Raw genomic sequence first — 17,072 nt, 5'->3', positions numbered from 1 at the left:
TAAACGTGAAAAGGAATCAGAAATGAAAATATTTCAATAAACAGATATGAACGTGATGATCATGGAATATAGATGAAATTAAGGTGATTTGTATACCGTATTTGGCAATACGGAAGAATTATTGAAGGTAATGAAAATATTTTTATAATGAATAAAAGAACGAATCAAATGAGTGATAAAACTATTTTAAAAAGATAGATAAGAACGTGACGATAATACAGAAGAGAGAAAAGAAAGAAAGAATTTACATACATAAAAAAAATTATGGATATGAAAAAGTTTTCTTTGTTTATGAATAAAAGTGCGAAAAGATGAAGTATAATATAATTCTGAATATATAAATGTGAGCGTGAAGAAATAAAAAAATAAAGATATACGAAATCATAAGGAAATACTTAGCAAGAAACACAGAAAAGATATGAAAAAGTATTTTTTTTCCATAATGAATAAAAGTATGAAAAAAGTTAACAAACGACATTAAATAGACAAACAGGAACACGACCCTTATCACAAAGTAAGACACAAATAGTTCACAAGGAAGAAGACAGAAAAAAATTAAAAAAGGAACTCTAAATATTTCCTTGCATAGTTCATGAAAACGTGAAATCTGAGTGATATATTTTTAATTAGGTGAAGAGGAACTTAGCGGCGATTGAAGAATCTGGTAAATAACTGAAGAAGTGCGAAAAAAACATAAATAGATGGTAAATATTTCATTATATAGTGAACAAAAGAGAGAAAAAAAAGGAAGATATCTTTAAACAGACAACATAAAATGACCGCATAAAGAAACTAAATCAAGGAAATAAAGAAGGGAATACAGGAAAAATATTGAAAAATCCTAAATCTTCCCTGGAATAATGAACGGAAAATAAGAAATTTGAGGGATATTCTAAACTGACAAAATAAAAACAAAGATGTCGAGAATAGAAGAGAAATTAAAATGAGAAACAGGTAAAGCAATATGGAGAAAGAAAAATAAGCAAAGTTTTCAACATATCCTGGTAAAGTGAATGAAACCGATGATTTTGAACGATATTCTAAAGAACCTGAAAAAAAGTGAAGACAGGAAAGATCTAACAGGCAAATAAACAAGGAGATACAGAGGAAAATGTGGAGAGTCGTAAAAATTCCCTGACAAAAGAGAATAAAAATTACAATGATTTAAGTGATATTCTACACAGAGACAAAAGAAGATGACGAAAGCAGAGAGAAAAAATTAACTGTGAAATAAATAATAGATATAAAGAAATGAATAGGGAAAAAGTATGAAAGTCTTGTACAAGTTCCCTGGCATAGCAAAGAATAAAAGCGTGAATTTTGAGTTGCATTTTAACCAGAAACACAAGAAGAAAAAGCAAAAAGCGAACAGGGAAACAAATAAGGAATTACAGAGAAAAATACATGAAAAAACGTAAAATTTCCCTAACACGGAGTATAGAAAGCAAAAAATGAGTGATATTCTAAACAGGGACACGAAAAAAAGGGCGAATAAGCCAAAAAAAAATCAAATTGGGGAAAGAAGAAAAAGTGGACACTCGTAAAAATCCCCTGACATAGTGAACAAAAAAAAAAAAGAAAAAAAAAGCAACAACGAAAAAAAAAACACAACAAGAACGACGATATTGAAAGAGAGAAATCAAATAAAAGCAAAACACTCAACATGTAAGGGAACGTGTCACATTACATGCCTCCTTGCGCCTCACATCACACGGAGCTGAGTCAGTCGGCTATTGAAGGCGTGACGCAGCCAAAGTAGTGATGCATTTTTTACCTGTGAAATTCAGTCCCGCCCATTAGGGGACTGAATAGCTAATCAGAGCAGGAGCGTTTCGTTTGATTCAGTCCGTCCCTGCATAACTAGGCTCAAAAGTCACTGAATTAGGCATCCAAGCTTTTGTTGCAATCCTGATTAAACTGATATTAAATGATGCAGTGCTCAGACAGACAGGGCGAGAGAGAGAGAGAGAGAGAGAGAGAGAGAGAGAGAGAGAGAGAGAGAGAGAGAGAGAGAGAGAGAGAGAGAGAGAGAGAGAGAGAGAGAGAGAGAGAGAGAGAGAGAGAGAGAGAGAGAGAGAGAGAGAGAGAGAGAGAGAGAGAGGAGGAGGAGGAGGAGGAGGAGGAGGAGGAGGAGGAGGAGGAGGAGGAGGAGGAGAAAAGAAGAAAGAGGAGGAGGAGGAGGAGGAGGAGGAGGAGGAGGAGGAGGAGGAGGAGGAGGAGGAGGAGGAAGACGAAAAGAAGAAAGAATAAAAGTACGAAGAGAGAGGAGAGAGAGAGAAGAAAAGGTGGAAAATTAGGACAGGAAGAAAGAGAGAAGAGAGAGAGAGAGAGAGAGAGAGAGAGAGAGAGAGAGAGAGAGAGAGAGAGAGAGAGAGAGAGAGAGAGAGAGAGAGAGAGAGAGAGAGAGAGAGAGAGATCCGCCTGACCTACAACGGGACCACGCTAACGCCGCAGAACAAATTGAAAATCTTGGGGGTCACCTACGACAGCAAGTTGACCTTCAAGACCCACATCGAGGAGCTCGCCAGGACTACGGCCGGAAAACTCGCCACCCTCAAGATAATCTCTTGGCTACTTGACAACAGAGGACTCGAGCTGCTCTACAACGCTCAGATACGGTCCTCACTCGAGTACTGTTGTCTAGCATGGGGAGGGGCCGCCCCGATACACCTGGCGATGCTGGACAGGGTACAGCAATCGCCGGCACCCTGACGAGCACTGCGGCGCCCTCCTCGACACTCTACAGCACCGAAGGACCGTGGCAGGTCTCACCACCCTGTACAAGGTGCAGGAGCTAAGAGTGGCCCACCTCCAGCCACTTCACCAGCCTCCTCGCCACGCCATGTTGACTATAAGGTCCGTGAACGCGGCGCCCTCAGCCCTGGCAATACCTCGCTCCCACACATCACACCACCAGAGACAGTTTGTAGGGACCTACGTCAGGTGGTGGAACACATTTGTGCCATCTGACAAATGCCCGCAGGACCTGCGTGCCGCAGGCTGCGGTACACAAAAATTTAAAGTGGCTGTTCACAGATGGCTGTGTGAAGTGCGTGATAGTGACACACACGATTAAGTGGTATCATTCCAAGTGAGCGATAGTGACGTTCGAATAGAGAGTGATATATGGAAAGTGACAGTAACACGTATATATATATATATATATATATATATATATATATATATATATATATATATATATATATATATATATATATATATATATATATATATATATATATATATATATATATATATATATATATATATATTGTAAATATCTTGTATTCCATGTGAGTGACAGTGACGCTTTTAATCATATGTGTAGTGAGTGACAGTGACACTAACAAATATCATTATGTATTACAAATATGTATATAGTGTTTATTATTTTTAAGTATTTACAGAGGTTAGGTTTTAAGATAGGTAGAGCTCAAAACTCTACCTTTAACCTATAAAATACTTGCATGCATTCACAATGCTAAAATAACGCGCCTCTTCCATACCAATTATCGCATCATTGTATATATAAAGAAAAATAAAGAGAGAGAGAGAGAGAGAGAGAGAGAGAGAGAGAGAGAGAGAGAGAGAGAGAGAGAGAGAGAGGCGGCGAGGGAAAGATGAAGGCAAGAATGAGGAAGGCTCTCTTAGTATGAAGGGCAAAATTGCTCCCCCTTCAGGTTCCCTTCGTTTGGCGGGGGATTAGCGTGGCGCGGGGAGAGTTACGAGACGCGCAGTGCTGATAATGACGGCGCGGCCCTTTGTCCTCTTTTGCATGATGGCGTAGCGGCGAGAAAGGAACCACGGAATTAGAAAAGACACTGGTGGAATTAGCGTGAATTACGTGACCGCTGGGGTGTTAAGGCAGTCCAACTTCTGGCAGAAAGTCAAATTAACTGAGATTAGAGTACGTAAGTAGAACTCTCATCAACTGGGGCAGGGAGGAAAAAAAAGAGGGAGAGGAGAGGAATGAGAAGTAAGTGGAAGCGAAGGAGGAGGAGAAGGAGGAGAAGGAGCAAGGAAAGGAAGGAGAAGGAAAAGGGTTAGGAGTATAAGCCCTGGATTAGAAAATGAACAGCAGTAATTCTTATAAATAGTTCATTAATAGAAGATGAAGCACGTCATGGAGCGGAGAGGAGGAGGTAAGTAAAACTCTTAGGTGGAGAAAGGAAGGAGGAAGACGAGTGTGAGGAAGAGAAGGAAGTAGACTATAAAGAGAATAGGAGTAACTCATGTATATAGTTCATTAATAAAAGGAAGACCAGGAATGCTAAGGAAGTCTAGGCAAGGAAAGCTCTGAGTTGGAGAAGAAGGAGGAAGAGGAAAAGGAGGAGGTTAAGAGGGAGAATTCCCTTTGTTTGGCAAACTCTTGCGGATCTGCAAGGGGACTAGCAACTTAGTGGGCCTTTTTTCCGTTTAAGTTGCCCTTGGTCAGCTTTCCTTTTCTATGTGAATAAAAAAAGTTCCTACATAGAAGAAAGACAAGACAGTACAGGAGAAGGTTCCTCTCCATCCTCCACACTCACTCCAACTTTTGCTGGTACGGAAAATAATTGGGAAAAGTACCATGCAGTATGTACACGCTTACATGGGATTTTCGCAAGAAAGGATGAAAGGAAACTCTACTATTCACCTCACGGTGAACTCTACATGTCTATCTGATAGAAAAAGAAAATACACAAAACAAAAATGCCGTTAGAAGTTACATGTGTAATTATTCGGACAAGAAAAGAGCCTGCTGGGGGTTAACTTCAATATTTGTCAGTTCTATTTTGGAATAATCCAATAGTATTGCTGTTTCCAATTTCTGAAGGAAGCTTCTTTCAGATACTAACAATTTGTTTAAAGAAGAACTGCTTTGCTTCGTGGGATTGAAAGAGTATGGGTGTAATCTTAATCCATTATTCTTTGTCACGTTAGAATGAAAAATGCTAAAATTCTTAGAAGGAGGAGGAGGAGGAGGAGGAGGAGGAGGAGGAGGAGGAGGAGGAGGAGGAGGATATAGTGGTAGATGCGTTTGGCCAGAAGAAAAGACAAGACTAACTCCTATAACTAGTAGTTCAATAATGATAGAAGGAAGAGAAGATCTGACCTGGATATTAGAGCGCCTAGACATAATTTTCCTCAGCTTTAGAGGAAAAGAAAGTCAAGGAAAGGAAGTAGTACTGCACTAATCTACAGAGAGAGAGAGAGAGAGAGAGAGAGAGAGAGAGAGAGAGAGAGAGAGAGAGAGAGAGAGAGAGAGAGAGAGAGAGAGAGAGAGAGAGAGAGAGAGAGAGAGAGAGAGAGAGAGAGAGAGTATATATATATATATATATATATATATATATATATATATATATATATATATATATATATATATAGAGAGAGAGAGAGAGAGAGAGAGAGAGAGAGAGAGAGAGAGAGAGAGAGAGAGATATATATATATATATATATATATAAGAGAGAGAGAGAGAGAGAGAGAGAGAGAGAGAGAGAGAGAGGAAAAACTCACATAGAAATTTAGCTACCGAAAGACAAGATGTCTATAATGGAGATTAAATCACCGAATTAAATCAAACTCACCATATAAAAGAGGAGAAAGATAAAGAAAAGAAGATAGTAACGTATTTGCTACTCCCCCCAAAAAAAAGGAAAACCACACAGAAACAACTCATTAATAAAAAGAAGAGGCTGGCAGTCACGAAGACCAGAATATTGCAATAAAACTCATCAAACGAAGGAAGAGAAAGAGGAGGCGGAGGCGGCGGTTGTGTAAAGACTGAGCCAGAAAAGGAACAAGGGTAACTCACGCACTTCATTAATAAGAGGAAGCGGGGAATGGTGGTGGAGATCAAGAAGGATGGGAGACATATGGCGCGCAGTGTATAAGACGGAGTAATGAGACCTTTACCTGGAAAATGGAACAGCACAAGGAGACACAAGCGACACCTAAACTCGGGGAAGGCGGTGATGAGTGGAGGAGGTGCTAGGAGGAGGGTCAGTGAGGGATATTTATGAGAAAGAATGGTGGGAATTTTTATTTTATTGTAGTAAAATATTCTCTCTCTCTCTCTCTCTCTCTCTCTCTCTCTCTCTCTCTCTCTCTCTCTCTCTCTCTCTCTCTCTCTCTCTCTCGTTTACTTTATTTCTTTATCTCCATTTTGTATTGTGTCATGTTTGTTAAAAATTTGATGCCTTTTGTTTCTAACAAACACCATTTTCTCTTCAGCGTCGCTTATCTGTCGCCTGTTCTATTAAATTTTCATATTCCTTTCACCCTTTCCTACGTCTCTCTCTCTCTCTCTCTCTCTCTCTCTCTCTCTCTCTCTCTCTCTCTCTCTCTCTCTCTCTCTCTCTCTCTCTCTCTCTCTCTCTCTCTCTCTCTCTCTCTCTCTCTCTCTCTCTCTCTCTCTCTCTCTGGCGTTATCTCTTGGCGTTCCCACCACCACACCTCCGGCATCCCGCCTCGCATACCTCCTGAATCCTGACAGGCACCAGAGACGCTCCATATGAATAGCTCAGTGTGATCAAGGCAGCATCGCATATACCTGCTGCTTTCCTCCTCCTCCTCCTGACCTCCTTCCCTTCCTTACATTCATCCTCCTGGTCTTCCTACTCTTCTCTCAACCCTCTCTCCTTCTCCTCCGCCTCTTCTTCTTCCTCTTTCAGGCAGCATCACTAGGGACCATCAAGGGGAGCACCATTAATCTTGTCTTGCAATATTTGCCTTGTTTTCCTCAACCCCGCCGAGGGATCCCCACCTGCACCGCCGTCAAGAGGAAGCCGTAGGGCGTCTTTCAGGCGGCTCCCATTACATCCCTCAAGGTGACGGTGCTTCTGAGGGCGGTTGGTACTGAAGCCAAAAAATAAACCTGGCTTTTTCTCTTTCTTTCTTCGGTTTTAAGTCTTGAGCAAGATTTTAAGAAACTTTGGTCATTAGCGTCGTAATAATAAAGTTTGTCTCTTTTCGTTACAATGGACGTGTTTGGTGCTCTGGCACTTCCGAATCTCGGCTTTTACGCTAAGAACGAGCACACATCTGTAAGATAAGCACGTGTATGTAAAAATAAAAAAACACTCATTCAGCCAGTAACCTAGCAATAATAGAGACAAGCCAAACGAGATAACAAGAAACGAAAACAGCCACCGGCGTGTTTTCTTTTCAGCCAACCAGGGAATTGACACACATCATTTGGAGTGGCTGGAAGGCATGCACTCAGCCACACGCCGCCGCGCCATCCCTCTTAACCCTGCAGCATCACGGGGCCTCTCTACTGCACACCACCTACAAAATGGAATTATTACACAGACAATTCCAGAGTTGCCTTACTGTACTGTGATCTCCGGTGTGGGTATTTTGTAGTTTCTATTTAGTTATGCATATGCGGGTGGAGCGGAGGCTACGGAAAGGAAGTTTACTAAACATTTTACTCTCGCAAGGATGAAAATTCAAGAAAAAGATCGCATGTTGAAGGAAAATGTTTTGTATCACAATTATCTCGCTTCTTGACATTTATTATTGCGCACGGCATAAATATGTAAGCCGGAAAATAAACAGAAGCTTCTTCATTACGTTGCTATGTATAATTTACGATTCGAATTTGCTCCTTGAACCGAATGCTACACATGAATTTCGAATCCTTCCACTTTCCAGACCTTTATTGATTTATTTTTCTACTAATTAATCTATTTATTTTGCTTTTATTTGCAGCATAACTTATCTTTTTGTCATGGTCGACAGTCTTGAGAGAGAGAGAGAGAGAGAGAGAGAGAGAGAGAGAGAGAGAGAGAGAGAGAGAGAGAGAGAGAGAGAGAGAGAGAGAGAGAGAGAGAGAGAGACATAGATTGTAGTACCCTTAGAATAGGTAGCACACGACAGTTCACCTTTGGGTACATGTTCCTTTGTATTAAGTTTTGTTTAAATAAAAAAAAAAGAGAGAGAGAGAGAGAGAGAGAGAGAGAGAGAGAGAGAGAGAGAGAGAGAGAGAGAGAGAGAGAGAGAGAGAGAGAGAGAGAGAGAGACCCAACTTGGTAAAGAAAGCAACAAAAAAGAATGACCAAGACAAAAATATACAGTGGATGCAGAAAGAATTAAACAATTATCACAATACGCGAGGAAAAAGTCGAGAGAACAAAGTCAGTATAAGTCGGAGGGAGAGAAGAAAGGGAAGGGAAGGGTGAGTGAAGAAATTCAAGAACCAGATAAAAAGATGCAATAAAGACAAATAAAGCGAGTGAGAGAAAGAGAAAGAGAATGAAAAAGAGCGAGAGAGAGAGAGAGAGAGAGAGAGAGAGAGAGAGAGAGAGAGAGAGAGAGAGAGAGAGAGAGAGAGAGAGAGAGGGGAGACAAGAAACAAAAGGTCACAAGGTCAAAAGAGAACATTAAAGTTATTCAAGAAGGATAAAAAAGAAACATAAAGAAACGGTATCTTTCCTGCTCTTTAAAAGCCAAACTCCGGAAAAAAAAGTTTACTCAGAATCTCGAAACTGAATGATGTCAAAAAATATAAATTCAATTCAGGCTTCATATATATGCAGATTAACTGATTGGTATGCGCATCAGTGTGTGCGTAGACGAACAGAATATCAGGACCTCGCTTCCTGGGATGGCGCCACTTTCTACAGTGACCCTTGCCAGGAGGCGCGACAATCTATCACCCATTTTCTACGATAACAGGAAGGACGTGATGAAACGGTGCTGAGGGGTCGCCATTGGTAGAGTCACACGTCAGCAATACGGCAACGTTCTCCTCCTCCTCCTCCTCCTCCTTCTCCTCCTCCTCCTCCTCCTCCTCCTCCTCCTCCTCCTCCTCCTCTTCTCTTCTCTTCCTCATTTTTTCCTTCCGCATAACCATCACCAACACATTTTTCTACTCGAAAGTTGAAGTGTTTCCCTAATTTTTGTGCATAATTTATCATCTCATTTCTATTTCACGAGGGTGCGTCTCTGCGTCTATGGAATCTAACAGGAGCCAGGAACTGCTTTCTCAAACATCTCTGTGCTTTATATAAACAATCTTTACCAGCTACCTCTCCGTGAAAGTTCTTAGTATTTCCAAATGTGTATTGTAGTTGTCGTTTCCTGAATGTTCTGCATCACCAAACGAAAAATGCCATCTAAGAATTCAACTATAGATTTATGTTGCTTCTGAAAACAGTCATTATGAGAGAACAAAGCGTTTAACTCCTTGAGTACCATGACGCGTTTCCATATTCATTCTGCTAACTATTTGGTGATTTCATACAGCTTTAGAAACTTACTCAGATGATTAAAATAGTGAAGATCGCGGCCATTAATCTTCTGACCTCCATAGACCTTTCCTAATGTCAATAAAATGGCCTAATCATACACAAATTTCAAGGTAAAAATGTGTCCCAGTATTGAAGGATTTAAAAACGCAGTGACATCCTTTCTACACTTCTTCGCTGGATTCCTGTTATTTATGAACGTATGTGATTTTTTATTATTATTCTCTGATATTCTACATATATTTTTCAACAATACAACTGTAGCCTGTATAGGAACAAACATCACATTTAAAGTTGGCTTCTGTATCTGAAGGCTTTTCAAAGTAGCAGCCTCGTATCTTTAAATATTCCATTTAGTAAGAAATCAATCAGTTTATCGCAGCAGATTCTTTGGTTAACATTCAGTTAATTCCTATGGGGGATTAACTTGTGTTGCGATAATTTGATCTGTAATCTTAACTAGGGAGCATTCGTGTGTGTGTGTGTGTGTGTGTGTGTGTGTGTGTGTGTGTGTGTGTGTGTGTGTGTGCTTCACTGTTTGATCTGCTACAGTCTCTGACGAGACAGCCAGACGTTACCCTACGGAACGAGCTCAGAGCTCATTATTTCCGATCTTCGGATAGGCCTGAGACCAGGCACACACCACACACCAGGACAACAAGGTCACAACTCCTTGATTTACATCTCGTACCTACTCACTGCTAGGTGAACAGGGGCTACACGTGAAAGGAGACACACCTAAATATCTCCACCCGGCCGGGGAATCGAATCCCGGTCCTCTGGCTTGTAAAGCCAGCGCTCTAACCACTGAGCTACGGGCGTGTGTGTGTGTGTGTGTGTGTGTGTGTGTGTGTGTGTGTGTGTAAAGCATATGAGAGATTTTTTTTTAACTTTCGAAAGGAACTCTTGAGACTATGGGAGGGACGGGACAGGGTGGGGCAGAGTGGGACAGGGTGGAGGCAGGGCGGAAGCAGGGTGGGGAGGAAAGAGGGCGGGTCGGGGCGGGGCATCTCCCTCTCCAAGCCAGCCTTCTTCTGAAATTTAATCTAAAACTTTATCCTGCATTAAAACTTGGGATGATTTCTTTCTCCAACTCGACGGAAAGGAAAAGAAAAGGGGGAAAAATGTAATCTTATTATCTCTTTTTCTTCTCCCTTTCACAGGTACCGCGCCGCGTGGCTACCACGGGAAAAGAGAACTGTACTTGCTCCCCACTTAAGGGCGCCACTCAACAGATTGCTTCTCTTACACAGACTTCTGATGCCACCTCGGACTGAACGAACTGAATGAACCAAGACTAATGCCACAAAGAGAGAGAGAGAGAGAGAGAGAGAGAGAGACGCTGGCCTTTTATTCATTTGCCTACTAACGAACTACCTGTTCCTGATCGACCTGTTTTCCGGAGATTAGTATTTGTCGCGAGGAGTGCACGTGGTTATCAGTAAATTATCTTCAGAGCTCGCCTACTTCTTCTTGTTTTGTCTGCTTGTTTATTCTCCGCGGCTTAATGTCGGGTGCGAGGGTGGTGAGAGTGGTGAGGGTGGTGAGGGTGGTGAGGGTGGTGAGGGTGGCTGCGAGCAATTATTCATGTTACGGCATTAATTATTGTTGGACAAGATGGATAATTTCGGCTCAGGTGATCATAAGAACGGACGTCACGTGACCTTAACTAATCGAGGCTTGGGTGGATTTCATAATTCCATGCAAATTGTAAAGTGAATCAAAACATCAGTTCTTGCCTACTGAGTGCGTGTAAACACACACACACACACACACACACACACACACACACACACACACACACACACACACACACACACACACACACACACACACACACACACACAGATGTCTACAGCACATACACTATTTTGTATAACTTATGTAAATTTGACATGACAGGCAGTTCCACCGGCTGTCAGTTACTTTCCTCATAGCTCTGACAGGTGGCATTATTGATACCACCGCGTGGCACCGCCCGTAACGGCCACACTGACGGCTGTGTCAAATAATTACACATCGACACACTCAACTTCATTCAAACACGGAGACAACAATACTTAAAGACCATATCAGGAAAGGTAAAACTATAAATGAGTGACATGCTTTGAGAAAAAGAGAAAATAACTATAGGGATTTTATTTTTAGTTGAAAATTCATAGGGAAGTAACCAAGGACTTATCATCGAACACAATTATTACTCAGAGGGAAAAGGACGGGAGGACATTCATTGCAGTAATCACACCATCTGGTCTAGATGTTCGTGGGGCTGGAAGACAAGAATAGTTTGTGAGAAAGTGAAAAGAAGTAGAGGAAGATGTAAATATGGACGACGGGAGGATGGGGCCAGAGTGGAGGGACGCAGAGAAAGTGGAATGAAGGCTCAGCAGGAAAGTGGAGAGGGAGTGACGGCAGAATGAGAGGAATGCCGGTATGTATACTATGGATGGAAGTGATGTGGCGAGGAAGAAGAAAGGGAGAGTTAGACTGAAGAAGAGGGAGGAAAAGTGAGCTGAGTGAGGAAGGTGAAGGCTGGAGAGAGAAAAAGCTCAAGCAAAGGAAAGAGAGACAGTGGAAATGGAGAGAGAGAGAGAGAGAGAGAGAGAGAGAGAGAGAGAGAGAGAGAAAGAGAGAGAGAGAGAGAGAGAGAGAGAGAATAAAGAAAGGGTCGAGGTGCAGAGAGAACATGGTCCCTCGGTACCCACCTGAGACACAGGGAGAGTTACCAAACTTTCTTTTATCATTGTAATTACTCTTCACAACCCAAAGTTGGATAATTAGCAAACAGAAGCATTATGGAATCATCATAGGTTGGGAACAAAATAATTAAGAGTGGCTTGGGCGGGAGTGGTGACCGGGGCTTTTAGACGGCCTCACGAACCCTCCTAAGTTGTGTCATATTTTCAAACAGCAATGGCCTTTACTTCTCATCAATTCAAAATATACGCCTACGTACCATATCTTATCGTCCCTCAGCGCCCATTCAATTCTTTACAAATCAATGTAATATTATTACTCTCTAAAATGAGCAAAATAAGAATACACATGTGGCTTAACAGGAAGCAGCTTGGATCAGGAGGAACAGAGGGTCAACCGCGTGCATTATGGTGCCAAACATGTACCACTAATGCAAACATCAAGTAAAAGCTGAATTACAAGCAAATAGGGAATAATATCCTACCTGGAACATCCGCTAATGACAGTTTCCTCGTGAATATCTTGAAAGGAAATGAGGTCAAATATCCCAAAATCATTCCCCTGTCTGGTTACAACACACTCATGTTCACATGTTCAACAACACCGCACGTCAAGTCTGAATAACCTGTCCCCGTGTTACTGGCACACTCCTGCCCTCCATGTGTCCGACGCTTGCAGGTCAACACGAAATTGAACTGTACGGGAACCAGACACCAAAACGCCCCGCTGAACGCCTCACGCAGCCGTGGTCTGTCTCCTGAACGACTCGACGCCTGGCGCTGAGAGGGAACTTCTGCTACAACGAGATCCTTTCCTGGGATTTAGAGGCCACCTCTCAGCCAGCCTGCAGGAATCACGTTCCCTGCGGCATACCACCCTCAGGAAGCGGCTGAGGAAAGCAGGGCACGGTGAATTACGCAAGAGAGAGTGACTCTGGGGATTCATCCCTAATGTGACAGGAGGCGGCCGGGCTGGGGTGTTATGGAGGCGGCGGCGTGTGAGGGAGAGGACGAGGGAATGGTAATGCTGGCGAGGATAATGACACTCGCTCGTGGTGACAAAGGACAGGGTAAAGTAAACCATCCAAAACTTTGCGCAGTTTTCACACAAAGCTAAAGTTGATCACTGATGTAAGAGTCGTGAAACACGGAAAAAGTGTGACTGGCGACTACTATGTCAAGAACATCGTTTATTTGTCGACTACAGGTGCTGTAAAGAGACTTGACGCTGCTGGTGAGCGCTACGCCTTCCCTGCGCCATGGCACTCTTTGCATGAGGTGTGAACAAAAAAATGAGCGGTGGGAGAGCAATTTCAGAACAATATACGCACTAGCCGGTTTAATATATTCTTGCAATTTAGTTTTAAACTATGAACATTTTGAAAATGATATACTCCACATTTCTCTTAAAAAGAAAAAAAGTTACAGAAAAACTATACTTTTGGATGCTTTTTGTCATTTTTTTTTCAAATATATCTATATACTTTTGCATCAAAACGTGGCTGAATTAACACTGCATGAAATATGGAACACTTTCTTAAATCCGGGTGTTATATTAAGGACCTCCTGACTCGGGAGACACTCGACTTTCTTGGAAGCTGTCTTTTTTTTTCAAAGAACGCCTTAATGCAAAGCGAATAATCACAATTACATACACGAGTATTCTTTTCATCTAAAAGGTATGGTAATCTCGATGAAATAAGAGAAAAAGAAACACGAATTTCTGTTTCTCATTTTCCTTCCCTCCACGTCCCTCAAGCACACAAGTTCCGCGAGCGCATCCTTCCTGTCTTAAACTCTGCCGCAACTCCACGTAATAACTGAACTGTGCCATCTCTCACTTTTAATTACTACGGCAGGTACGGAAACTCTGAACTAGGTTATGCATGCATATGTACGTGTACTGGCCTACTGATACCAAACTGCGGCTCCAGCACATGTTAGGAGCTGCGCTAATACCTGGGCGAGTTTTGTACTGAAGACAGGTACCGGAAAAAAAAGAGAGAATTCCAGTGACCCGCTACCTTTGTCCACTTTGGCTCTCCTGTTAGCGTGTTTCGGCCATTACGGCGCCTCAGTTTAGACCAAGGAAACAAAGGCTCTCCTGACGCATGCCTTTCACCCTGGTATGTGGCTCCTCTGTCGCGTCTAATGCACCGAGCTCTTCCTCCCCGAGACGCGCCGACCTGCCGCCACCATCGCGTCCACCCAACAAACGCTACTACAACTTTCAGGAAATTCAAGCTGGGGCCAAAATAAGGACACCTGTCACAAGAAAAGGGCAAAGTAAAAGGGACAAACTCGTGATACTGCGACAAGGAGCATTGGAGGTTATGCATGAGATGTCACCAAGATCTTCTGTATAAGGAATTGAAGAGATGTGACCGTGAAATTCACCCTCTCATGCAGCGACGTATCACAAGAAAGACAGGGAGGTATAAGGGATGTAATAATGGATAAAACCGTTGACTGCACAGATGTCGGCATACCTTTACTGGAATTGAAAAGATTTTACTGTGAAACTCGTGCTGCCAAAACAACGACACATGTCACAGGGATAAAAAGCAGAGCGAAAGAGAGATAACAATTGAAAAGAAAGAGGCTAAACATGAAATGATCCCCTTGTACTATAAACCCTTGCCTTTTTCTGTGCAAGGAATGAAGGGGAGGTGATCAAGACACATTTACCATCTACTTACTATTAAGAGCCATTGGAAATATACTGGCAGATTTTAGGAGCAGAAACCTACCTTCTGACCTGCTTATCTGTTTGCCTGTTTACCTGCTCACCTTCCTGGTCCACAGCAGGTGACGTAGAAAGGAGGCAACGACAATACAGAAGTGAAAGATACATCAGAAGTAAAAGATACATGAGAAAAATATATAAGAAAGACATATAAGTAATGAAAAGATACAGAGGAAGAAGTGAAACATACATAAGAAATCTTTAAAGTTTATAGGTACTCACCCCCCGCCATGTGTGTTGCAGCGATAGCAGAGATAAGACCCATAAGAATATGAGAGAAACTGCAAGAACTTGTCAGTCTTACAAGTGCCATTCCCTGTGTTTGAGTGAAGGTGTTACTGGTGTCCTTTGTAAGCAAACGGACACAAACTGAAAGAAAATATATTTACCACAGGTCAATAACATGCTATGGTAGAGTCAAATACTGATACACTAATGAATACAGCGGCAATTATAATGAGAATGCAATGTAATTTAGAAATATATATGATTTATGGAACTTAATACGAACATTTCGAGAGAGAGAGAGAGAGAGAGAGAGAGAGAGAGAGAGAGAGAGAGAGAGAGAGAGAGAGAGAGAGAGAGAGAGAGAGAGAGAGAGAGAGAGAGAGAGAGAGAGAGAGAGAGAGAGAGAGAGAGAGAGAGAGAGAGAGAGAGAGAGAGAGAGAGAGAGAGAGAGAGAGAGAGAGAGAGAGAGAGAGAGAGAGAGAGAGAGAGAGAGAGAGAGAGAGAGAGAGAGACTTGTTTACTATTATGCTGAGACTTTTGGACAAAGTATGGAGCAAAGCTTCCATATGAAATATATATTATAAATTCACCCAATGACTCTCTGTACACATTACACATTATCGAAAAATATTAAGTACAGACTTAATAAATACTACTAAGCTGTGTAGTATCGTTTATCTGTCACTTTGTAATAACTCTACAAATTTATACCTGGTTTGATTATTTCTGAAATATTTGGGTAAGTAATTTGTCCTTCTTTTATTTCGTTATCGTTACAGTCAAACAAAACATGAATCTCATCCTCTATAACATTATTATTATACTTATTAGTTATTACAAATCCTGTTCTCTTGGGATTCCAGTATATCTCCTACCCGTTATAATAGGTAATCCATGATTATTAGTTCTCAATTTACTAATGTTAATCCTATGCGAGGTGAATAATTTCCTTATATAATTTTAAAGAACAAAGCAGTCTTTAAATGAAGTCCAAGTGTTTTTTTTTTTTTTACGTAGGGAAGAGGCCCAGCCAAGGGCAAAAAAAGAAAGGATTCAAGAAAAAGGCCCACTTGAGTGCTGGCTCTCCAAAAAGTGCAAAAGCGTCAGCAAAAATTGTGGAGCAAATGCCTCGATACCTCCCTCTTAAAAGAAGACAAGTCGTAGGAAGTCGGAAATACAGATGCATGGAGGGAGTTCCAGAGTTTACCAGTGAAAGGTATGAATGATTGAGAGTACTGGTTAACTCTTGCGTTAGAGAGTTGGACAGAATAGGGATGAGAGGAAGAAGAAAGCCTTGTGCAGCCTGGCCGCAGGAGGGGAGGCATGCAGTTAGCAAGATCAGTAAATCAGTTAGCATGAAAATAGCGATAAAAGATAGAAAGAGATGCAACATTTCGGCGGTGAGAAAGAGGCTGAAAACAGTTAGTCAGAGGAGAGGAGTTGATGAGACGAAAAGCTTTTGATTCCACCCTATCTAGTAAAACTGTGTGACTGGAACCCCCAAACATGCGAAGAGTACTCCATACACGGGCGGATAAGGCCCTTATACAGAGTAAGCAGTTGGAGGGTGAGAAAAACTGGCGGAGACGCCTCAGAACACCTAACTTCATAGAAGCTGTTTTAGCAAGAGATGAGATATGAAGTTTCCAGTTAAGATTATGAGTAAAGGACAGACCGAGGATATTCAGTGTGGAAGAGGGAGACAGTTGAGTGTCATTGAAGAAGAGGGGATAGTTGTCTGGAAGGTTGTGTCGAGTTGATAGATGGAGGAATTGAGTTTTTGAGGCATTGAAAACTACTAGATTTTCTCTGCCCCAATCGGAAATCTAAGAAAGATCGGAAGTCAGGCGTTCTGTGGCGTCCCTGCGTGATCTGTTGACTTCCTGATAGGACGTGGAAAGATGTAAGGTGGTATCGTCAGCGTAGGAGTGGATAGGGCAAGAAGTTTGGTTAAGAAGGTCATTAATGAATAGTAGAAAGAGAGTGGGTGACACAACAGAACCCTGAGGAACTCCACTATTAATAGATTTACATGAGGACTTACCATTTCATAATGACCTCCATTCCATTATCCACTGATTTTTTTATTTCTCTCAAACGCAAGTCTCAGCCAAGTATGATTATTTATTTCTTGACAGTCCCATATCCAAGACATGCCTGAATTATTCAAC

General features: G+C 41.8%; 1 long non-coding RNA gene across 1 annotated transcript in view; it reads left to right on the top strand.

Annotated features, from left to right (window-relative positions):
• Positions 1-17,072, top strand: part of LOC123508417 — a 98,558-nt gene that overhangs the window by 24,477 nt on the left and 57,009 nt on the right. The window lies entirely within an intron of this gene.

Source organism: Portunus trituberculatus, chromosome 24 (assembly GCF_017591435.1).
Source record: "Portunus trituberculatus isolate SZX2019 chromosome 24, ASM1759143v1, whole genome shotgun sequence".
Taxonomy (NCBI): Eukaryota; Metazoa; Arthropoda; class Malacostraca; order Decapoda; family Portunidae; genus Portunus; species Portunus trituberculatus.
The sequence above is the reverse complement of the archived record's forward strand: the minus strand, read 5'-3'. Positions and strand labels throughout refer to the sequence as shown.